Source organism: Phyllobates terribilis, unplaced genomic scaffold (assembly GCF_046119375.1).
Source record: "Phyllobates terribilis strain yellow unplaced genomic scaffold, ASM4611937v1 Scaffold_2__4_contigs__length_985480577, whole genome shotgun sequence".
Taxonomy (NCBI): Eukaryota; Metazoa; Chordata; class Amphibia; order Anura; family Dendrobatidae; genus Phyllobates; species Phyllobates terribilis.
This window is the reverse complement of record NW_027362762.1, coordinates 201,916,426-201,940,931: the sequence shown is the minus strand read 5'-3', so window position 1 is coordinate 201,940,931 and position 24,506 is coordinate 201,916,426. Positions and strand designations below refer to the sequence as shown.

At 40.9% G+C, this 24,506-nt stretch overlaps 1 protein-coding gene and 1 long non-coding RNA gene across 5 annotated transcripts in view; one reads left to right on the top strand and one right to left on the bottom strand.

Annotated features, from left to right (window-relative positions):
* ADCY6 (adenylate cyclase 6) overlaps positions 1-24,506 on the bottom strand; it is a 217,129-nt gene that overhangs the window by 142,051 nt on the left and 50,572 nt on the right. The window lies entirely within an intron of this gene.
* LOC141251162 (uncharacterized) lies at positions 17,653-21,663 on the top strand. The gene is made up of 3 exons (XR_012313065.1): positions 17,653-17,795; positions 20,137-20,263; positions 21,560-21,663. It is a non-coding gene; the product is annotated as an uncharacterized lncRNA (long non-coding RNA).

Here is a 24,506-nt window from a genome sequence, read left to right as displayed (position 1 = left end):
TTTTGGTCCTCAGATCAACTTTTTTAAGGAAGACTGTTTATGTCCTAATTTAAAGGGAAATGCTCAAAGGAAGCATTCAGAGGGGCTGAGAATTGGGGAACAAGCATTCCTAAGAATATTCATTCCCGATTATTGGCCTGTTTCAACATGCTAGTGATCAGATGAATTAACAAAATGTTCATTCGTTGGACAATTGGACTGTTTATGCCGGTAATAAGATCATATTTATTGACAGCACATCACCCCACATAATCAGATGTGCTGCTGACAACATGATGCTGCATGGAGACAGAATGTTCGTATTAAATTATTATTCCTATGTTCTTTTATAACTAAAAATGAAAAGGTCTTGTAAAAAAAAAAAAAATGAATAAAAACACTTTCAAAATATGTTCAAAATACTCTGTACAAGAACAGAGCACTTCTTCAATTTGATACTTTATGGCTCATTGCCTAGGTTACCTCCCACTGCTGCATTCAACAATGGTGACCAAACATGCGCAATTCTTCCAAATTCTTCCTAAAAGAGGCTCTGCTCTGAAGCTAGCTGGGATCGCTGGAATGCACCGTTGGCTCCCGTTCCCAGCCAGCCTCAACACCACTGCGCTCCTCCGATGCTGCAGAGGCAAAGCGGCCACATACAGAAACAGAGGTGACAATTGGTGGACGAAGGTTGAACTTGATGGACCTAGGTCTTTTTTCAACCTATGTAACTGTGATAAGGTTCAGGAAAGTGGAGTAATGGATGCCACTGGTCTGAATGGTCATACAAAATCAATAAGATGGGAGAAGCGCTAAGGATCATTCTGCTCCTCTTAGTGCTTGTTGGCCTATATCAACAGCCAGTGAACAAGCTCCAATCAACTTGTATATAGTCATTTACCATTTGTTAATAGGCCAAGATCGTTCCATCTAAATTCACAGATTTCAGTATTTTTTTTTTGTGTGTCTTATTTTACTTGTCATTTTCTGAATGAAATCTGTTTAGAAGTGTTATAGACTGTCAATAAGGATGTAAATTAAAATTTGCTGGCAAATGACAAGTCGCAGGGTGATAAAGCTGACGTGATTCATGAGTAAGGAATCTGTGTTTGCACATAAATGTGGCAGTCGGTCCTAGCACAGCAGTGCTGTTCTCTCAGCTACTTGTAAATTGCCCGGTGAGAGCGGCTCGCAGTTCACAGTCCCACTTTACAAAATTATTCTGTGAATCAACATCATTGCATTCTTTCTGCTCCTGCGTAACGGATGGGTCCATTAGAAACGTCATTAGCTAGGATTTGTGATCATTTATCAGATTGGGACTTGCATAGGATTATTATGCAAAAGAAAGTTGATGTCTTTCATGGAAAGGTGAAGACAAAAAGATGCTGTCTTGCTCTTAACGCCAGGTTACACCCATAGCTGGGAGCACAGTTGTTTCATAGTTTGCTCATGCATTATATAATCATGCAAACATTATGAAATGGCTTAGTGTCGCCAAATATGTGACAATATGGTATTGTGCTTCTGTAAATATGTTGATAAATATTAATAAAAATGCAAGATACAAAAAAGATAACAGCTGCAGAAATGAACATGTATAGCATATACAGTAGTACATTCTAATCAGATGAATTTTAACAAATATTGCTAAAAAAGTAGGACTATAGTAGGACTATCAGCTGTGTATCCACCAGACTTCTGCACAACACAACTGATGGTCCCAACCCCATTTATAAGGCAAGAAATCCCACTTATTAAACCTGACAGGGCACACCTGTGAAGTGAAAACCATTTCCGGTGACTACCTCTTGAAGCTCATCAAGAGAATGCCAAGAGTGTGCAAAGCAGTCATCAAAGCAAAAGGTGGCTCCTTTGAATAACCTAGAATATAAGACATATTTTCAGTTGTTTCACACTTTTTTGTTAAGTATATAATTCCACAGGTGTTAATTCATAAGTTTTGATGCCTTCAGTGTGAATGTACAATTTTCATAAAAATGAAAATACAGAAAAATCTTTAAATGAGAAGGTGTGTCCAAACTTTTGGTCTGTACTGTATATGTCCATAAGGCTGTTAAACTGAAGTCAGGAGTCCCGAGCGGCCAGTCGGGAAACGGCAGAGCATACAAAGGCTGAGTTTCAGGATACTAAACAGTATACAAAATCCACCCAGAACTGAAGATAGAGTAATAACAGCAAAATAATCAGAAACTTACCCTAGCGGTAGGATAGGTATACAGACGCTGGGGTGTTCCACCACCACAGGGTCTTTATGGATATCCTACCACTATACTTCCTGTACGTTTTAGAGCTGTAGGCAGATTCTTTGTAGGTTACCTACGAGTCTTCATAGTCTCCTACCCTAGTGCTTATGCATGCACATGTTAACCGGAAGTCAGTAGTAGTTTACAATACAGTTTAATCTTCTATATTTGCACTATTTATCCTACGCAACACCCTGGTAGTTTCTTTTGTGTAATTCTCGGGATTTCATATCATATTTTTATTATTATTCAAAAATAAAGATGTGATCAATTTGTATTTACTTTTGTTGTCCGTTGTTTAGTTTACTATATTATTATTAGTCCTAAGCTGGACACAGCAGTCATTGGCCATTTCTCCTATATGTTTGTTATTTATAGGTCAAAATTAAAAATTTCAAAAGGTGAAAATTTACAAGACTTACCATAGTATAAACATTTTAAGGTGCATTTACACTACTCGATAATAGTCAATGATCATTCCTCAGAACGCTCTTATCAAGATAATCGCATAGTCTAAGCATGCTGACAATCACACGATGAACGAGCAAAATGCTTGTTCGTTGGGTGAAATGATTTTTGGTGTGCACAAAACATCAGTTCTCGGCACCGCATCTTCCTGTGTAAACAGGCTATTAGGTGTCGAGAATAAAGGAAGCCTATGAGCACTTAACTATCTATTAGGCTATGACCCAACTATCAGTATTTGGTCAGTAATTTTCCTCAGTATTTGTAAGCCAAAACCAGGAATGGGTGATAAATGCAGAATTGGTGATGTGTTTCTATCATACCTTTTCTCTGATTGTTCCTCACCTGGTTTTGGCTCCCACTCCTGAGAAAAAATACTGACCAAACACTGATAGTGGAGCCGTAGCCGCATAGGTAGTTCAGTGAGCATCTAAAGTGGGGTCGGCTTGTGCCAACATGCTCTTAAATGACCACCAAAAATGTTTCCGGTTGGTAGTTATGGCAGTAAATGGACCTTTAGGAAGACATACAGTGAAGGAAATAAATATTTGATCCCTTGCTGTTTTTGTAAGTTTGCCCACTGACAAAGACATGAACAGTCTATAATTTTAAGCGTAGGTTAATTTTAACATGAGAGATAGAATATCCAAAAATAAATCAAGAAAATCACATTGTATAAATTAGATAAATTTATTTGCATTTTGCAGTGAGAAAGTATTTGATCCCTCTGGCAAACAACACTTAATACTTGGTGGCAAAACCCTAGTTGGCAAGCACAGCAGTCAGACGTTTTTTGTAGTTGATGATGAGGGTTGCGCACATGTCAGGAGGAATTTTGGTCCACTCTTCGCAGATCATCTCTAAATCATTATTTTGAGGCTGTCGCTTGGCAACTCGAAGCTTCAACTCCCTCCATAAGTTTTCTATGGGATTAAAGTCTGGAGATTGGCTAGGCCACTCTATGACCTTACTGTGCTTCTTTTTGAGCCACTCCTTTGTTGCCTTGGCTATATGTTTTGGGTCATTGTCTTGCTGGAAGAACTAGCCACGACCCATCTTCAATGCTCTTACTGAGAGAAGGAGGTTGATGGCCAAAATCTCACTTTACATGACCCCATCCATCTTCAGTACGGTGCAGTCGTCATATCCCCTTTGCAGAAAAGCACCCCTAAAGTATAATGTTTTCCCCACCATGCTTCACGGTTGGGACGATGTTCTTGGGGTTGTACTCCTTCCTCCAAACACGGCGAGTTGAGTTAATCCCAAAGAGCTCAATTTTTGTCTTATCTGACCACAGAAGCTTCTCCCAATAACTCACAGAATCATGCAGATAGATATTCATAGGCAAACTTCAGATAATTTATACAAAGTGATTCTCTTGATTTTTTGGGGGATATTCTATCTCTCAATGTTAAAATTAACCTGCCGTTCAAATTATAGGCTGTTCGTGTCTTTTTGGCAGTGGGCAAACTTACAAAAACAGCAAGGGATCAAATACTTATTTCCTTCACTGTAGAAAAAATACGAAAAAACATTTAAAAAACACAAGGGCTACATCGAGCCTAGTGATTAAGTTTGCTGGAGCAAATCAAGCCACAGCCTCTACAGCACACAGAAATGCTGTGCACTGGCAGATTTAGCAAATGTATTAGATGTAACGTTTGGCAACTAACATCAAATATGAAGATAATAAATTCTAAAAATACCACAACCTTGAGAAAAGCAACTTGCTCTTGTTTAGTTCTCTGGCAACTCTGCAGTTTATCACTTTCCCATAAATTACACTGAACAGAACCAATGAGAACTGCAATACCATGGACGTCAGAAGATGACAAAGTAGAACATGGGACCATGACACTATGGTCAACAGAAAGATTTATGAGACAAGTAAGACTTGGTCGTCAATTTCATTGAAAAGAATGGTGTTCAGACTGAATGCTCCATCCATCAAGCCTTGCACCATATTTTCCCGACATGTGAAAGTGTGTGTTCAGAGGGGGAGGTAGTAAAGTGAAGGTGAGAGACGATAGGTATGACCCAGTGCTTTAATTAAAACAGTGCACACTGAATAGAAAAATTAACCTGGAGCAATGGTTTAAGTAATTATGCCCCAATCCTGTTAACCATGACATCTTTATAGCAGATCTACTCTTCTTGAATTACTGGTGAACAAAATGGAACAGGATACCTATAGCAAGTTGGGAATATGCCCATATATGTTGACCAAAAAAACAGGGCAGTGGAGTCGGAGTCGGAATAAAATGGAACAACTCCAACATCCAAAATATATAATAAATTGGGTACAGTAGTTCAGTGTAGTTTGTGGGGAATATTTTTTCATAAGAATTTGGGAAAGTTATGAAATGTCCTATAAATGTCTGTCCTATTCCTGATCTAAGGGTCTAGACTTTTAGCTGAAATTAATCTGTGCTACAGTAAATTTATCACTTAAACATGAGCCATGTATGAGGGAGTCGGAGTCGTGGAGTCGGTGTCATGGAAACTGAGGAGTCGGAGGTTTGGCTTACCGACTCCACAGCCCTACAAAAAAACATTTACTTTACTTTCTTAATTTGTTGCAGGGTGGCAGCTTTGTTTCCAAGGTCTAATGGTCATGTCACAGCCTGGATCTCAGTAAGAGACGATTAAGAGCTTATTTTGAAGCAGAGATTCTTATCTTCCAAACCCACATATCAGGGGGTAAAATGAGAGCTGCAGGTGTCTCTCCCAACTCCAAGATAGCTGGGGCTGGGGCACAATGAGAGTAGTGATTCTCAACTTTAAAATGAGCCCAGGGTTACCTCTGCAGCTGCCCATCCAAAAAGGGCTGCAGGCGAGCCGACAGGCTGCAGTAGGAACAGGAGAACGATAATGTGTGATCTTCACCTGTCTGTGTATCCTTAGGTGGGAATCTCACCAGTAATATTAAAAAAAGATAAAAGAATTCTTAAATGGGATTTTACTAAATTTTATTATTTAGCAATAAAAGTATAAATAAACTATACATATGTGGCATTGCTGTCTCCAGAATGCCGCAAACTATAAAATGAGAACGCTATTTATCGCACCCAGTAAGCACCATAAAAAAGTCTGAAACCACAAAACTCTATTGAACCCTAAAATGATACCAATAAATACTGCGGTTCATCATGCAAAAAAGGAGCTCAATGCTTTGTGGGGGGGGGGATCTACAGCTTATAATATGATGATACATAAAAGCATTTTTTAATTGGATTGTATTGTATAACTATCATGTCACTACAGAATCAAACTATAAATTGAGAATACAATTTATGCCACACAGTGAGCATAAAATAAAAAGAAAACTATTCAGAATTGCTGGGTTTTTTTTTGTCATGGTGTCTCACGAACCATGGAGTAAAAGGCAAACAAAAAGTCACATATATACCAAAATGTTACTAATAAAAACAAATCTCACCCTGCCAATAATATGCATTCAGATTGCTCAATCAACAGAAAAAGAAAATAAAAATAAATTAATGTGCCATCTGCTGCACATTTATGGAAGACACTTTGGAGCCAAAATTGTATTTACACCGTTTAATAAATGTCTTAATATTGTTTCCAAAATGGGGTCACTTCTGAGGGGCTTTCTGTCCTATACTAATACCTTAGAATTCAGTTCAGGAACAATAAAACCCTTCCAGCAAAATGTGACTTTCAAAGATCACGGCTCCCCTTCTGAGCCCTCCATGTGCCCCAACAGTAGTGATGATGTACAAAAATGGTATTGCCTTAGCTAGGCAAAAATTGGGTAATATATTACGAGGTACACTTTACATTTCCTCTTGTAAATATGAACATTTTGAGTCAAATCGGAATAATATAAAGAAATTTAAATTTTACATTTTAACAAGCCAAAAGGTAAAAGAAATCTGAAATGCCTGTGGGGGTAAAACGTTGACTACTACACCCCTCAATGTATTCTTTGAAGGGCGTAGCTTCCAAAAAGGGGTCACTTCTGGGAGGAGGGGTGCATCTACACTAATACCGTAGGGGCTCTGTAAATGCGATAAGGTAAATGAAAACCAATCCTGTAAAATTTGCACTCCTGAGCCAAAGTGTAGAGCAAGACCACATATAGGGTATAGCCATACTCAGCAGAATTATGTAACAGATTAGGTAACAAATTGTGAATGTTTTTTTCTGCTATTACTCCTTGTGAAAATGAAAAATTTTGAGCTAAACCTACAATTTAATGTGAAAAAATTTGAATTTTATATTTTCTCCCCACTTTGCGTTAGCTGATCTGCAGCAGATGAATGGTGGAACTTCCTAAATACTATTTTGATAATAAATAATAATAATTTTGAATAAAAGAGTCAATGTTTTAAAAAAATAAATAAATAAATGGGGTGATGCGTGGAGCTTTTAAGATCTCATCCCCACAATGGCATGTGAGAAATCAACCACCTCGCCCACCCTTATCAGAAAAAAAAATCCGTGTTGATTTTTTTAAAGATTCAGCAGTAAAGCCCCCGTCTCACATAGCGAGATTGCTGCTGTGTCACGGTTTTGGTGACGCAACAGCGACCTCACCAGCGATGTCGCTATGTGTGACACTTTGCAGCGATCAGGCCCCTGCTGTGAGGTCGCTGATCGCTGCAAAATGTCCTGGACCATTTTTTGGTCGTTGCCCTCCCACTGGTCAGCACACATCGCTGTGTGTGACCAGCGGGAGCAGCGATCAGGCTGGTAACCATGAATAAACAGCGGGTTGCTAGGGGCACACGCGCACCTAGTAACCCGCTGTTTATCATGGTTACGAGCCTGCTAAAGTGAGCGGTAACCTCCCGCTCACTGTAGCAGAGTGGTAACCATGATAAACAACGGGTTACTAGGTGCGCGTGTGCCCCTAGTAACCCGATGTTTACCATGGTTACCAGCCTGCTCCTGCTTCAGCAGCAGGCTGGTAACCAGGAGCAGGACATCGTGGAAAGATTCTTTCCACGATGTTGCTGCTCCCCTGATCGTTCGTGAGCCTGCCTGTTTGACAGCTCACCAGCGATCACATAGCGACGCAGCAACGATCCCTGACAGGTCGTATCATTGTCGGGATCGTTGCAGCGTCGCTAAGTGTGACGGGGCCTTTAAAGTAATCTGTCAGAAAAATCAGCACCCGATAACCACATATATGGGTATGCAGGTCTTTGAAATGTAAATCCATTGACACTTATATTTTTCTCTGTTGCTGCATTCCCAAGTAATTGGTGGTTTCATTCACATTCAAAGTAGTTTTAAAGTGCTCTGGGAATGTCTGAGCACTTAAGCTACTGCCTCTTGAAGTTGTTTCCCTGCCCAGCACCATCCTCTGCAGCTTGATTGATCAATCACAGTCTTATTTTCTTGCCTGGCACCTAATGTCACATAGGCAGCGAACTATTAATCAGGCTAAAGGAGGCTGGTGCTGGGTGGGTAAACGGCTTCAACAAGCAGTGACTTGTTAAGAGCTCTATCACTCCCAGAGCACTTTGTGCACCATTTTCATATGAATGCAAATACTTATTACTTGGGAATCCAGCAACAGAGAGGTGTCAATTGATTTACATTTCAAAGACCTGCCCATGTATGTTGCTTTGGGAGGGGGGTTGTGCATGATCTTACTTACAGGTTTCTTTTTTTTTTATATATATCAATGTGTCAATTGTCTACTTTCAGAAAAGTATATAAATATGCAAATTTAAGTACTGGGGAATAATGTAAATTTATAATTTAGCAACCTAGTTGTAAACGTCAAAAGTGTGAAAGCTGTCTAGACTACCAGGAGGTAGAAAATGTCAGGAAAAGGGTGAGTGGGGTTCCAAAGTTCCCCCATATGAATATAAGTACCTTGTTTATCTGGAACAGGCTTACATTTGGGGTTTATCAGGGAAAAGAAGGGAGAACATCCTGTATGAACCAGCTTAGCAAGACTTGGCAATTGTAAAATTGCAAACAAAGCACACACTGGTGCAGATTATATAAATTATTCCATGTATAGACGCATATGCTGTGTAGATGAATTGCTATGTCGCCATGCCTATTCCACATTGTGCAGCCCGGGGTTCAGGAGAGTTCAATTATCTGAAGACTGTGTTGATTTTTATTATGTACCATCAAGAAAGCAGTCACTGCATACAATGGGCTCTTGTCACCATTCATGCAAGCTCCGGTCTCCATGTTCAGCTGCAAGACAATGCTACTCACTGTATGCCTTACTTTGGGAAATTAAGGTACAGACGGAATATTCCATATTTTTTATGTTTATGAAATTACAAAATGCAATTTGAGCTAGTTAAACAATAAACCAGTATTTTTTTTTTTTTTTTTTTTTTTACAACAAGCAACAGTAAATCCAGCATGACTAAAATTACACAAAAATGAAATAATCGACGCGTAGTTATTCTCTAGTAACAAAACAGGCCTATTGGGAAGGTTTCATTTGCTTACTTATGCAATTAAAGGGCACAGCTAAAAAACCTTTTTACCTTTTGCAAACAAATAAAATGGAGATCATCTTGTATTGATCCTAGGTTACAGCCTGCATTATGGAAAACAACTACACTCACAATTATTAACAGTCAACAAGCTGTCAGCAGCCGCACCTTAGCTGGACACTAAGGCTATGTTCACATGTCCAGTAATCATCCATTACAATGGATCCAGCAGCAATCCGTTGACCAAAGAGTATTGCAGACAACTTTTTTTTTGTCCAAAAACAAGGAAAAGAAAAAAAACAAAAACCTCCAGTTGCAATCTGTTTCGTTTTTAACATTGAAGTCTGAGGAAAAGTGATCTATAAAAATAGCCATCCGTTTTGTTACCATTTTAAAAGGAACCATTCTTGCTTACTGGATCCATTTCAAATGGAAGAAAATTTTATGGCTATTTAACAAATCCATTTTCCAAAGACTTGAATGTTAAAAGAAAACTGATCTGGATGAAATCAGTTTTTTTAGTTGGGCAAAGAAAGTTGTGTCTGCACAACTTTGAATCCATTCTAACGGATGATTACTGGACATGTGAACATAGCCTTAGGGCGCAGTCAGGCGGCTGTATAAATCGGACTGAGATCGGAACGCAATGCACGGACTGGCTGGCAGCACTCCCAACCCCGAGCGTGACAGCTGCATAGAAATACATGAAGAGGTCACGATACGGTCGGGAGAGCCGCCGGCCAGTCCGTGCACTGCGTTCCGATCTCAGTTCAATTTATACAGCTGTCTGACTGCGCCCTTCCTACACGAGATGTCTGCAAACTCCCAGGTATACAGATAAAGCTTGCAAAACACCAACTAAAGCTTTGAGCTGAACATTGCGCCTGTATGGACTGCTGGGAAAACGTCAACTTTAAAAAGAACCTGTCACTAGATTTTCAAACAGAATACCACACCATCACCATTCTGAGGATTTAGTTAAGAATCAATGTGTCTTGGCTGCTAGTAGACTTGATCTCGGTTGATTGACATCACCACCGGCTGGATAGCAATGCAGAATAACTTCACCATTCCAGCTCCGCCCAGATGACTCTTGGTGAGCCATTTATGCACAGATAGCATATGTTTATCCAGCAAAATCAAAAAGCAAATTTTCAACAAGATTTTTTTTCCGTTAGAATAAATGAATTACCAAGCGTGAAAACATCATAGTCGAACCATTGGCTTAAGATTTGAAAATCTAGTGACCGGCAGTATGTAGTCTAGTATGGCAATCTGCAGAATTGAAGAAGCAGATCTGGCTTATAACATAAGTTATAACTTAAGACTAATACTTTGTACCTTAAAGACTCACTTTTATCTATAGATTCCTTCTATTCGTAAAATGTAACAAAAAAAAAAGGTAAATGTACAATTAAAATAAAAGTGAATTCAAAATGAACCACTTGCACAAAACGCAGAGTCTACTTCCTCTAAATGCCGAAATGAGAGGAAAGATTTACCATGGGTCTATTGTAAACTAATAGGAAGACCAGAGACATTAATATACAGAGTCTACGGCGGCAGCCTACAATGTAAAGCTCCTACATCATGCGAAGTTCAAGGGGAAATGCAATACTCACAAGCCTAACAAGAATGTATGTACAGAGAATAAGCGTTCATTTCCCAGTTGATACATGCGAATCTATTGTATTGCCAATAAACAATACATACACAAAGCTGGGTGGGGTTGACTAGTAAAAAAGAAAAAAAAAAAAAATTGTGCATACATCATCCCCCTACCTTGTTCATTTTTTTTTCTTATAGGCTGTGACCATGTCAAGAGGCCAAAAAACAAACAAAATCATGGCCTGGAGACTCAAGTTTCCAAGTCATTTTTTTACCACAGAACGAATGTCATAGAGCAAAAAAAAACAAATACATGGCGGAATTGCATTCTTTTTTAAATCAACACTTTATCCCAACTGGGATATTTTTCACTATTTTCAGCACATTGTATGATTAAATGAATGGTGCCATTGAAAACTACAACTTGCCCCACACAAAAACAAGCCCTCGTATAGTTAGGTTAATAGGGCAAAAAAAAAGTTCTGATACTTGGAAGAAGTGGAAAGAAAACGCAAACTAAAAAAATCACCCAGTCTTTAAGAGGTTAAGCTGCATTTACAACGAAAGATTATCATGAAATAGTGGTAAGAAAGCTCATGTCACAATCTTTCACGTAAATAGGCTGCTGACCACTTTATGAATGAGCAAAACGCTTGTTCATCAGGTGAAAGATCTTTTGTTCACTGCAAAATAATCTGAGGTCAACCTGTTTTAAAAGGCTATTAAATGACCGCTCATTAGTAATGCTTTATTGATTGGCGGTCATTTAAATCCACCGGTCAGATCATGCAAACAGACTCAAACTGGACAAGCCACACAGCTGTATTCTGCTACTGCCTGCCGTAACCGCACTTCACACAGATGTGTCATACATGGAGAGTAACTTCCTTAAAGGGGTTTTCCCAAAAACAAAAGTGCCCCTGCTGTGTACTGTGTAATGGCTGTGTCTCACCGTGTACGGGACATAGTCTGATCATACCACAGCTCCTGGGCAGGAGAGGACGCAAAAGAGTATACAGACATTCTGCACATTATTCACAAACTATGGAAGAAGTCACTTGTGATTCAAAATTAAGCACGCGTCATATCACAACGGTGAAATTACAGATCAGGTGGTCACCTGTAGCTGTCAGTATAGGACAGAGATCCAGTATACATGTATACATTGGCAGGGCCATGCTGCTCCATGCAGAACACAATGGGAGCAGTGGTTTCATAACTGGAGAAGGAGTTAACACTTTTTGCTCCTTGCACAGTGTCCGCTTTGGCATTGGCCTTGATAGGATTATTAAATAGAATGCTAAATGTCAGCAAGAGGAGAGTGGCGGATGTAGGACATGTGCTCAGCCAGAATCACTGAGAAGAGGAAGCAAGGAGGGGGAAAATGCAGGAAAAAAATCTGTCAGGTTTCAGAGGTTATATGCAACACTACAGGCTGATAAGAAACACATGTCTTTCAATGTGAGCTTCAGCCCCAGAGCCATGGAGTCTGCCTTCCTTCTCTGCTGCATGACACTTCCTCCATTTTATTTCCAGACAAAAGCGGCCTGCTCAGTGTCACTAGAGCCCTCTTGCCCTGGCTGTTTCTGAAGCCTGAGGGCTCCGCAGTCTCAGACCACGTCCTGTACAATACATAAGGAAAACTCCTCATTACATTGATCTACGTTATTGAGGGATGAGAGCTCTGTTCAATGGGGACAATAATCATCCATGCTAGATCACAGATAATATTCCACAGCAATCCTGGCTGGGGCTACAAGTGCGCCAAATGTGTAATTCTAATACAATTAAGAACAGCAGGTCTAGTATGTGCCCCTCAGCTCCATTCATTACAGAGCTCCGGAGATTGCTGGGGGTCCAACCACTGGAATCCCTGGCAATCAGCAGGTTATCCTGTATCCTATAGATGGGATAACTTACTACCTTGGTTTTCAGCAGGTATGGCCTCACCTCATTCAGACATCAGTTTTAAAAGCTGACTGATTATTTTTATAAATAATTCCATTTTTCTCGTACGTGGATAAAAGAAAAAAAAAAAGTATCTATTCTCCACCTTTTATGTGATTGTCCGTGACAATAGGACTGTACTTGGATGTCATCTGAGTAGGATCCGATTTTTTAATGGACCTATAGACTTGCATTTCAGATTTGGATCCAAATTGGATAAATCTCCGTGATTTTCCACTGACCACTCAGTCCGTGGAAAATCATGAGTCATGTGAATGGCCCCATAGACAGCAAGAAGAGAGCGGCAGATGTACAACATCCAGGTACAGGTACATGAAAATTGGATGTGTGAATGAGGCCTAACAGTAATTTCTGATAGACCCCATTAAAAGGTTATTCCCTAGTCCAGCATAGACACGACTCCCCAAACAGATCCTGAATTGGAAACTATACTACAGTTCTTCTAAACCCACATTTTATTCCGTACAGATAATTAAAGAGGGTCTGTCACTTAGTGAAAAGACAATTTTCTGCTCATACTTTCCTCCTGTTGCTCCCTCAAGTATTCCATTTTTTGGTCAGTCACATGGCTCCAGAGACATGGGTCTTTTTATTTAATGATACTTTTCATGGTCTTAGCCAACAAGGCGTTGTTCACAGGGTAGGAATGCAAAACAGCTTGAAGACACCCCCCCGGAGAATCCTGTGCGCCACACCCCCTTGAAAGACCATAAAAAGAAACCCAAAATAGAAATCCATCTCTTTAGAATCAGATGACCAATTAAAAAATAAATAAAAATAACAATGAAATACTCAGGGTAGCAGCAGGAAGAAAGTAAGCGCGAAAAATGGTCACTTTTCAACTGGTGACAGGTCCTCTTTTAGGCCAAGTGCCCACGATGCAGAAATGCTGCAGATTTTTTCCACATCTCCCTGGCAAAAAAAACACATGCGGATTTTACATGCGTTTTTCCCGCCAGGCAGAAGCGTTTGTCAAGCGCTTTTCCAAGCATCACTTGGAAAAGTGCTTGACAACTTGGTCTCACTATATAAATCCATGCAACCGGCATGGATTTATATAGTGTGACCAAGTTAATAGTTAAAAAAAAAAAAAAAGAATAAAAATGGTAAAAAAAAACCCCAAAACACATTATACTCACCTTCCGATGGTCCCCGGTCTTTTCTCCAGTGCGTCCGGTCTCTTGTACGGCTCGCGGTGGTGTAAAAGAACCTTCCATGATGTCATTTAGTCATGTGACAGGTCACACGACCGCCGACGTCAGCGGTCGCGTGACCTGTCACATGACTAAATGATGCCATGGAAGGTCCTTTTAGACCATCGGGAGCTGACGGGGAGCCAGGACGTATCGCTAAGGAGACCGGGGGCCATCAGAAGGTGAGTATAATGTTTCTTTTTTACCATTCTTTTTAACCATTAACTTGGTCACACTATATAAATCCATGCCGGTTGCATGGATTTATATAGTGTGACCAAGTTGACAAGCACTTTCCAAGTGATGCTAAAATCGCCAGGAAAGCGCTTGTCAATCCGCATGCGGAAATGCATGTGAAGAACGCTTCACATCCGCATGTCCCTGGCAGGAAAAACACATGTACAATCCGCATGCGTTTTTTCTGCCAGGGAGATGCAGAAACGCTCAGGAAAAATCAGGAGCATTTCTGCATCGTGGGCACTTAGCCTTAAAAGGAATCTGCCAGAGCCACAGACACATGTTTTACTCTGAAAAGCTTTAGGCATTTTAGAAAAAGCATACTTTGAAAAGCCAACCAGGGACCAGTCTGAGGCACTGGGGTGGGACTAGTCACCCGAGATACATAGTCCCTGGCCAGCTTTACAAACTCTGCAACCTGTGAAAGTCCACAGTATTGTGTGAGGTGCAGACTAGCGCATTTTTCGGATGGAGAGCGATCCGTGAAAACATCGGATGGCTCTTGGACCAATGTTACTCTATGGGGCCATACATATATTCGATTTTTTTCCTTAGTGTCTGCCCAAAGAAAAAATTAAAAATAAATCTCTGCATGCTCGAGTTTGATCAGATATTCGGATCGCATTTGGCCATCCAAGTCAACGAGTGCATGTTAAACATAGGACTGAACTCGGATGACATCTGAGTGCAGACCGATTTTACACAGCCTCACAGAACGCAGAAGATGGAGACTTTTTCTCCATATTCTCTTCATCAGAGAGAATCGGAGAACACTATGCTCACACTTATTTGTGTCATTTTCCGTTTTTTTTTTGCGATTTCGTTTTTTTTTTTCCGCTCCCCTTCTTCCCAAGGACATAACTTTTTTTTTTATTTTTCAGGCAATATGGCCATGTGAGGGCTTATTTTATTGCGGGACAAGTTGTACTTTTGAACGAAAGTAGGCATTAGACCTACCGGCAATAGGGTTACCAGGAGTCCTTCATGACAGCACCATGAGGAGGTAGTCCTTCATATCCTTGATAGGGACAGGAAACACACAAGAGGTTAAAATGCCCCTCCCTCCACCCCAACTCCAGTGATTTTTCAAGTACCACACCAGGATGGATGCAACTCTATTTTATTTGCCAATCTATATTATTTCACATAGCCGTTTCAGGAATATTTAGGGAGGGAATATAACGGGTGCTGTCATGAGGGACTCCTGGAAACCCTATTACCGGTAGGTCTAATGCTTACTTTCCAGGATGTCCCTCCAGACAGCACCATCAGGAGAATACCAGAGTATACATTTTAGGGTGGGACCACTGCCTGGAGGACCTTCCTTCCGAAGACCATCTTTTAGCCTGATAGAATGTCCACTTTATAATATTTACAGAAGGTGTTCAGATTTGTCCAAGTTGCCGCTCTGCAGATCTGGTCCACAGATGCAACTGCTCTTTCTGCCCATGATGCGGACATAGATCTGGTAGAATGGGCTCTAATATTTTCTGGAGGGGACTTACCCTCAGTTAAATAAGCTAGACTAATTACTGATCTGACCCATCTTGCTAATGTAGATTTTGTTGCTTTTTTCCCCTTATTTTTCCCCAAAACTGTATGAATAGGTTGGAATCTATGCGCCAGTCCATCGTGACCTCTAAGTATTGTAGAAACACTCTCCTGACATCAAGCGAGTGGAAGGCTAATTCGGTTTCTTTTCCAGCAGAAACGACATTTGTTGTTCTGAGTCTAGGAGGATTCCCAAAAAAAAATCTTCCTTCTTTCTGGAACAAGATGGGATTTTTCCCAATTTATAATCCATCCTAAATTTCTTAGGGTCAGGATGGTTGATGTTAGGTTGGTTTTCAGCTGCTGTGGAGAGTCTGCCAATACCAGGAAGTCATCTTGATCTTGAATGATTAATATTCCTTGTTCCCTGAGGAACGCCATAACTTTGGCCATCAGTTTGGTAAAGATACGTGGAACTGAAGATAGCCCAAACGGAAGACAAGTGAACTGGTAATGTAGAATGGTGTCTCCTTTTAGTGCAAACCGTAGAAACTTTTGACTGTGACGGTGAATTGGGACATGATAATAGGCCTCTTTGAGATCTATTGTACACATCACCATGTTGTGTCCGATTAAGGGAATTGTGGACCTGATTGATTCCATTTTGAATTGTTTGTAAACGACTGATTTGTTTAGAGACTTCAGATTTATTATGGTGCGATAATCGCCCCCGGGTTTTTTTTTTATTGAAAAAAAACCCGAGTAAAATCCCAGGAACTGTTCTGCTTCTGGTACTGGTATCATTGCTCATTATCAGTTTTCTCACGTCTGTTGGCAGTCTTTTGGAGACCTGGGGGGATTGGGTTGTTGTCAGGTGAAACCTTCCCTGCGGGATCTGTCCGAATTCTATCTTGTAGCCCTGTGCAATAGATTGGAGAATCCATGAGCTGTTGGTAATCTTCATCCATGCTCTGTGGAAATGTTGGGAGTCTTCCTCCTACTTTCCTGGCGTCATCTTCTACGTGCGTTAGCACTTGTAGTGGGAAGGGGATCCCTCGAGATACCTCCCTTCTGGTAGCTCCATCTACCTGATTTTCCTTTTCCGGACTATTCTGGCTTTTTCTGGTAACGAGGTTTCTGAAAGGAGGACACCTTCTTAGGTTTCTCCTCCGGAAATCCATTTTTTTCATCTGAGACTTTCTCCAGTATTTCATCCAATACTGGACCAAACACCCGGAGGCCTGAACAGGGAATGGCACACAATTTACTTTTAGAATGACTGTCTCCTGACCAGGTTTTTAGCCATATTGCTCTTCTGGATGCAGTAGAAAGGGCCCCATTCCGAGCAGCAAATCTTATTGATTCTGCCGAAGCATCGGCGACAAACCCTGTTGCCATCTTAAGTAGCGGAATTGAGTCGATCTCTTCTCTGGCTGTCTTCCTCCTCAGGTGGTCTTCCAGCTGTTCCAGCCATATGCTCATGGATGCGATATTGGCTTTTATTATCGCCGCAGATGTTTCCCAGGTCTTTTTAAGGAGATTGTCTGCCTTCCTATCCATTGCATCCTTTAGAGATGACGAATCCTCAAAGGGGATGGATATTTTTTTCGCTACCCTGGCAATCGGTATATCAATTTTTTGAGGTTTCGTCCCATAAGTTTTATATCTTCTGGTTCGAATTGTAGGAGAGTTCTGAAGCTTCTGGGAATTATTAGCTTCTTCTCTGCATCCTCCCACTCTTCCAGGATCATTGCCTTAATGTGATTATTCACGGGAAAAACCTTATTCCTGCGAGTTCTCAACGCCCCAAACATCTCATCCTGATGATGGTTGGTAAGTGTTTTCTATCAGCATAGTGTTTCTTACTGCAGTTAACAGTGTATCAGTATCTTTCCAGGAGAAGAGATATTTTTTCTTCTCTTCTGGGTGGTTAGTGATAGTCTTCCCTGTCCTGATCAGGGGCAGAAAAATCAGACAACTCTTTTTCCCCAGAACTGGACTCCACCTCCTGACGTGGACTCTTGAGACGGGGCGCACCTTGAGAAGCGACTAAGTCTGTGACAGCAATCTGCACTTCCTCTCTTACTATGGCTCTTAAGTCTGACATGAAGGAGGAATGTTGTTCTTTGACAACTTTTGCAATGCAGGTAGAGCATAACTGTTTCCCGTATGTGTCCGGTAGTTTCTTGTTACAGATGGTGCATCTCCTTTTCTTAGGATCTGATGTCATCGTGTCTTTTTTAGGTGTCTCCTTGTCCTAAAATGACAAGGAGCACAAGACTCTTTACTACCGCAGACAAATAGGAATGTGGTGAGAAGAGGGGAAGTACTCAGTAACTTACTTGGACTGGAGTTCAGTCGGTGTGTCAGAACGACCAGTGGTTTGATCTGCCATTACTGGTGAGCTGCTTGACTGATAGCTTTTCTCACCTGTCTTCCACCTGCATCGTCAGAAAAAAAGAAGTTTACCCTTTAATTTTCAGTTTGGCGCCATTTTTTTAAAATTTCCGGAAGTGTGTTCCACTGTGGAACGCACGCCGGCTACTAGAGATTCGCGTATCGCTCACTCTGTAACTGGAAGTGCTGTCTCCGCCATCTTGTGGCACACGCTGGAGCTGTGCGCAGCCGCCGGAACCCAGAGCCCCCTTTGCGGGGGAGGTGGCTCCACTCCTATCGGACAAAGGCTGAGGGACCCCTGGTTTCAGCAGGGTGTCTGCCTCCGGACCCTGGCAGGAGGGAGGGAGGGGAGGAGTGCGAGGACCCCAGCCCGATCCTCCTGCGCCCGGCTTCAGGAACTCCTGCTCCCAGTAACGTAATCCTCTTCTGTGTCCGTCCCTGATAAGGACAGAAAAAACACTGGAGTTGGGGTGGAGGGAGGGGCCTTTTAATCTCTTGTGTGTTTCCTGTCCCTATCAAGGATATGAAGGACGACCTCCTGATGGTGCGGTCAGGAGGGACGTCCTGGAAAAAGGGGTTAAAATCGTCCCAATTCTCTCAGATGAGAGAATCTAGAGCCGTATGCCCCTGTTCTTACAGAGTAAAACCTACCAGGCAGAAATGACGCAGCCAGTGTCAGAATTGCACTGCTTATGGCTCAGGAGGCATGAATCTAATATTACCTTTATCAAGAACTTTCATCCAATCTACACACAGTACTAGATGGATTGTAAGGCTATGTTCAGACACGTTGCAAATGTTCAGCTGCATTTAGCAGTACCAGCAAAGTCTATGAGAAATCAGAATTCTCTGTTCACACGTTGCTTTTTGTTTGCTGCATATTTTTTGCCTTGGTTGAGTTTTTGGAAAATAGAGCATGTCAGGGGTATGTGCACAAACGTTGTGTTTTTTCTGAACATTTTCTGCACCAAAATCTGCTGATAACTTTTCTCTGGCTGGAGATTAGCTGCGTCAAAAATGCAGGTTTAGCTGCGTTTTTTGTTGCGTTTTTGCAGCGTTTTTTTTTTTCACTGTCCTTCTGTCATAATTTAGTAATGCACATAAAGTTCTGTGAAAAAAACAACAACAAAGACTCCATTTCTATTTTGCCATCAAAAACACTGCAAATACGCAGCAAAATATGCAGGTGAGTTTTTGCTGCGTATTTGTAGCATTTTTTCATCCCCCCCCCCATTACTGCCTATTGGTGAAAAAACGCTGATAAAAAGCTGAAAAAAGTGACATGTCACTTCTTTCAGCGTTTTTCTAATCACTGAAAATACGCAGCAAACAAAAAGCAACATGTGGGAACAGTGAATTCTGGTTTCTCAGACTTTGCTGGTACTGCCAAATGCAGCTGAATACGCAGCAAAACACAACGTGTGTGCATATACCCTTACTTCTTTCAGCGCTTTTTCACCCTTAGGAAGTAATGGGTAGTGAAAAAAAACGCTGCAAAAACGCACCTGCGTTTTTTCAGCGTTTTTGATGGCAAAATAGAATGGGATTCTTTTTTTTCCCACAGAACTTTATGTACATGCCTAAATAGAAACAGAAGGACAGTGATAAAAATGAATCAAAAATGCATCAAAAAAGCTGGCAAACCTGCACTTTTGACGCAGCCGTTTTCCTGCCAGAGAAAAGTTGTCAGCAGATTTAGCTGCAGAAAACAACATTACGTGTGTGAACATAGCCTACTACTTCACAGTAAGATGCCTTTCTCCCATGCGTGCTCTATGAGCACCAAGAATTCAGCCTGGAATAGAGACAACTGAGCCTGGGTGGAGGTAATTGTTTTCTTGTTGCATCTAAACAGTCCGTAGTCAACAGGAGGCTCAGAAATCACTTTGCAAGGCTCTAACGAGTCTCAAGAGTGTGAAGAGGCAATTGACATCCTAGTCTGTGTACATCTCAATCTCCGTAATTGTGGCAATCTATTCTCTAGGGCAGCTAAACCTGGTCACCAAAGCCTTTAGGTCTCTGCTTTCACAGAGGTCTCTTACTAATAGAAGATATTCATTTATTATAAGATAAATTTTATACTTCGTACAGCTAGGTGTGTTTCATCACATTGAATATCCCATCCCATTAAAAAACTGGATGCAGTGGACGGTCTTGTGTGGTGCGGAGGACCGAATGTGCAGCGCCGCAACAGCACAACCGGAAGAGGATGTAACTAGTAAGCACATTTTATTTTAATTGTTCTAGTCCATTGCTCTCCTTGCCGAAAGACAAATTTATCAAGAACTTGGAAAAAAATATTAGAAGTCCCACAGTTTTATGTTTTTTACATAGCCAAAGAACTTCTTATATTTTGCAGTAATCATAGCAAAAGAGTACAACATAAAAAGAAGTTCCCGAATATGCACAATCAGATTTTGTCAAAAGTGAACAAATGATTTTCACTCAGTATATTGGGAGGAAAAAAACAAAATAAAACACTTTACTGGAAAGCTAGACCCAAGGCTATCATGAGGCTGAGGTAGGTAATTGAAAAATATTAGGGAAAATCCCAGGGTAATCCAGTTTTAAATTAACCATGAAGTCGTGTTTTAAGGATAATTAGGTTTGTTTAATGAAGCCAAATAATTATTCAGTACCAGACCTAAAAATAAAAGGTGCAGTTCAGGTCCAAGCAGTCATGTGCAAGTCATTCTGGGAGTTTGCCAAAGATTGAGGGGAAAGCGAAATGTCTGTGAAAGCTGCTGTATACGCTCAGACAAGTACTCGGAATAGCTGTGGTTGCTTTTTGACACCTTTATGTAGTATTTGAAGGGGTTTATTTTTGCTCTTTATACTTGTGGTTCTATGCTCATCTGATGTATCGGGTGTTATTTAAAGAGGTCAATCCTAAATCATGAAGAAGCGGTGGGGAAATGGAGCGCACAGGTCACGTCCATATAATGTAGGGCTCCAACAAACTTTAAAGGCTTTGTTCACATGTCTATGTTACCAGTTTGTTTGTTTTTGCTTTTTTACACAAGGGATCTGACACAAATGAAGCAAACACAGGAACCAAATTTAGTTTATAAATGGATTCTTTTATAATTGAAAAAAAAAAAACCTAAACAAATCAGTTTATTAAAAGACACTTTGGTTTCCATTTTGCATCTGTTTTATTCTGTCTGTAATGGATCCCCTTTTTATTAGAAGGGTTTCTAAATACCTCTAGTGTTTTGGGCATGCGCAGAGCCTAAAACCGGATCTGTTACTGGATGACCATCAGTTATGAACCATTTCCCATACACTTCATTGTTTAAAAAAAAAAACAAGATCCAATTGCGCTCCCCGTTTTTTTTTTTTTTTTTGGGGGGGGGGGGGGGGGGCCTGAATAGAAGAACAGACTACTAGTTGTGCAGACTACAAACAAGGGATAACAGCTGGAAAATGACAAACAGAAAACATTTTTCTGACACATACATATAATTGGGTCCTGTACTGGAATCTGATTTCTGTTTTTATGATCCCAAAATAGATGTAAGAAGAGGAATAACAGTTGGACAAGTGAACAGAACATAATTCTTCTGTTGGGAGGAGTGACTGGAAATGTTGCAGACTATGGCCTCGTGCATCAGGCACATGCAAAAAAAAAAATAAAAAATTGAGAAAACCAAAATGTGCTGGTTTTTCTCATCGTTTGAAACTGGAATGTCTCATGTCTGATTAATCTATGGCAGCTCACAAAATATAATGGCTTTTCTTTATGTGAATGGCCAATCACATGAAAAAAGGCCATTATTTTATAGTCATCATTCATTCTATTGGTCACTGTGGATCTGTGATATTACACAGATATCTACTACTACTACTACATCAAGAAACTATGTGAAAACTCGAGTTTGCCCCAGAATCCTTCAATTTTATGGAATGTATCACTAAGGCCCTGATTCATTAAGGCTATGTGCCCACGATGCAGAAATGCTCCGGATTTTTTCCTGAGTGTTTCTGCATCTCCTTGGCAGAAAAAAATGCATGCGGATTGTACATGCGTTTTTCCTGCCAGGGACATGCGGATGTGAAGCGTTCTTCACTTGCATTTCCGCATGCGGGTTGACAAGCGCTTTCCAAGCGGTTTTAGCATCACCTGGAAAGTGCTTGACAACCTGGTCACACAATATAAATCCATGCAACCGGCATGGATTTATATAGTGTGACCGTAAAGAATGGTAAAAAATAAATCTATACTTACCTTCTGATGGCCCCCGGAGTCTTTATTCGATCCGTCCTGGCTTGCCGGCAGCTCGCGGTACACTGAAGGACCTGCCGTCACATGACTAAATGACGTCAGCGCAAGTCCTTCAGTCCACCGCGAGCTCCCGGCAAGCGAAGATAAGGAGACCGGGGGCCATCAGAAGGTAAATATAAATATTTTTTATTTTATGCTTTTTTTTTTTACAGGTTCTATGGTACCCGGGTCCAGAGGAGAGTCTCCTCTTCTCCAAACCCGGCTACCATCTGCACATTGAAAAGCATGGATTCTACATGTACAGATGCAGTGATGCGGATTCCATGTGTTCCAATGAAAGTCAATGGCGGTGAAAACGCAGCGCTTCCACAAAATAATTGGTAGTGCTGCGTTTTTTTTCCGCAATGATAATCCGCAGCGGAAATTTCCGCAGCATGTGCACAGCACATGCGGATTATCATTGGGGAACATGGCAGGCCTTCTACCATGCGTTTTTGAAGCGTTTCTGCAGAATTTTGCCGCTGCGGAAACGCTTAAAAAACGCATCGTGGGCACACAGCCTAAAACTATTTAGCCAGAGTTGTAATGTAAATTGCTTTGAAAAGTCGTACAATTTTGGAGCAACTTTGAGTTGCTACTCCTGATCATGGAATTTGTGAGACCTTATAGCATAGCTCCATTATCTTTATTGGTGCTGAGTTGCAATACCAAACACAATCCATGATTAGAAAGAAAGCAGCCAAACAAATCATGGACAAACATCTGGATATGAATAAATGTATACATATTACCAAATCTTTTCCTAAAAATGTCATAAATCCATTTCAAAAATTCTGCTCTAACTTGCAAATCAGAAAATATGCTCAATGCGGCGAGTTCCCTCTGCATTAGAGACAGCAGATATAGGTGATACATGGTGGTGTCTGCGCTAACCATACCCATAAGACAGCCGTCAGCCGAGTGCAGATATGGCGGACTATTTCACATATTTCATCATAAACATGTGCAATCCCCTCAGCCGAGCTCATCTCATGCTTCTTCATTTTAATTGGGATGGGATATAAGCTGCTGCCAATCACCTATAGCGCCAGTTTATAGTATGTTACAATCCAACAGGTTTCATCCCTCTTTTTCTCCAACATCTGCCATCAGAGGAGAGGAGTCTGGTAACCCCCATACCAATAAGATCGCTGGCAATCCAGACAAAATTGGCAGAATTTACTCCAATATCAATCAGTGGAACTTTTAATCTAAAGTTTCCAGCAACTGGCGTGCAAACCGATTCAGTGGAAAGAAATAACAGCATTGTAAAGCTCATCTGAAAAAGGAAAGCTTGAATCTGATTTTTGCTATGGCCACAGTCAATGATTTCCCTGTGCACTGCCCAATATAATAAAGGCAACGAAACGAAGATATTGAACCCATCAGTTATTGCACTCGGTGAAAACAGTCACTGAGCGGACCTCGACAGAGCGGTGATAAGTAGGACTACCATCCACGTACATGCTGGCACCTTCTTTTGTACTGTTATACATGTCAAAGTAGACATTTCATGCAATAAGTCAATCCAAAAGGAAGCAGAGTCCAGAGCAACCATAACAAATACTGTTTTATATACAGTATCATTGTCACTGAACAGAATCAGGCACAGATGGCTTCTTTCAGCAAAGCATCTTCAGACACATTAACCCTTTGTTGCAATTTGCGGTGCCTGAAGTTTTCAATTGTACACTATGTTGTCAACATAAAGAATTATAAAGAGAGCACTTAAAAGGGATTTCACCCCCAAATGGTTTATTTCTACATGTAGCTCTTGCAAAGATCCGTACCTTTGGTTAGCTAGTCCATTCCTCCGTTACCGAGAAATTGCCATTTGAATCAGTGGAAGTTCTTCCCAAGCCTCTGTCACTCCAGCTCTATACTCTGCCTAGCACCACCTTCTGCATGACTGACACCTCCACTGATGTGTGGCTTCGGGTAAGAGAACTTTCTGTCAAGCAGCATAAGGTGGCGCTGGGCAGGGAATAAAGTGGGAGTGACAGAGGCTTGGGAAGAGCTACCACATTTGAAAGCACTTCAGCCTCATTTGCATAGAGTCAAATGGCAATTTCTCGGTAAAGGATAATTGGACTAGCTAACTAAAGATATGGATAGCCTTGACCTTGGAAAAGCTACATGTACTTATAGTTTGGGAGGTGACATTCTGCTGACATTGGCTTTAAAAAGATAAATCACA